This window comes from Metopolophium dirhodum, chromosome 4 (assembly GCF_019925205.1).
Source record: "Metopolophium dirhodum isolate CAU chromosome 4, ASM1992520v1, whole genome shotgun sequence".
NCBI classification, from domain to species: domain Eukaryota; kingdom Metazoa; phylum Arthropoda; class Insecta; order Hemiptera; family Aphididae; genus Metopolophium; species Metopolophium dirhodum.
This window is the reverse complement of record NC_083563.1, coordinates 2,167,521-2,168,477: the sequence shown is the minus strand read 5'-3', so window position 1 is coordinate 2,168,477 and position 957 is coordinate 2,167,521.

Below are 957 nucleotides of genomic sequence, written 5' to 3'. Positions count from 1 at the left end.
CGCGATTCTTATCAATCGTCAACTAGTTTATAGGGCTATCGCCTATCACCGGAGTATCACCCCTTTAGTTTATAGGGCAATCGCAACCACACGGAACACATTATCATCATAATATTATTATAATACATTTATACGTTTATTGATTTAATATAAATATAATATATCATAAATCATAATGACTGCCAAGGCGCTGATGTGCAGTTACTTTGAGACTTGAGTTTTAACCTATATATTATGCTCACAGTGGCGTGCTCAGGAATTTACAAAGGGGGGGAGGGATGTTATAAGTAATTATACATTTAAATTAATTTTTGTGGTAATACCAAAAACACTAAATAAGTTTCAACTTTTCAGGCCATCCAAAATCATTTTTAGCTTATAATTGTGTACATTTGTGAAATTTTCTATAATTAAAATGATTTAAATTATAACACACTAATACCAAGTTTTTTAATTAAAATAACACCATAAAACTGGAAAAATATACTGTATTTTTAAAAATAAACGAAATAATGCGGATAAGTGGAACTCGCTCTGCTGTACAGTAGGTTACAATTGGGTGACTGTAATGCACATAAGCGTGCGCAGAATTTCTGGCAGGGTAGTCATATACATAAGTACATAAGACATATTACCACACGCACAAAATATATAATACGCATAATATATTATAATATTCATACTCACACCGAAGTTATAAAAACTAATTTGAATGGGGTAACCCAATTTAACTACATTTACCATAGTAAAAAAGTATTTTATGATTGACTATCAATTGTCGTAATAATAATAGATATTGAATATTGAGAGAGGCCGGGGGGAGTTCGCAGAGTAGTCAAGTGCCTACCACGACTACCCCGTGCGCACGCTTATGGTAATGCATGGTGTTAAATATTTGAATTCAATGATATAATATCATTGTATACGAAAAACGATTCTGAGCAGCGACGGTTTGTC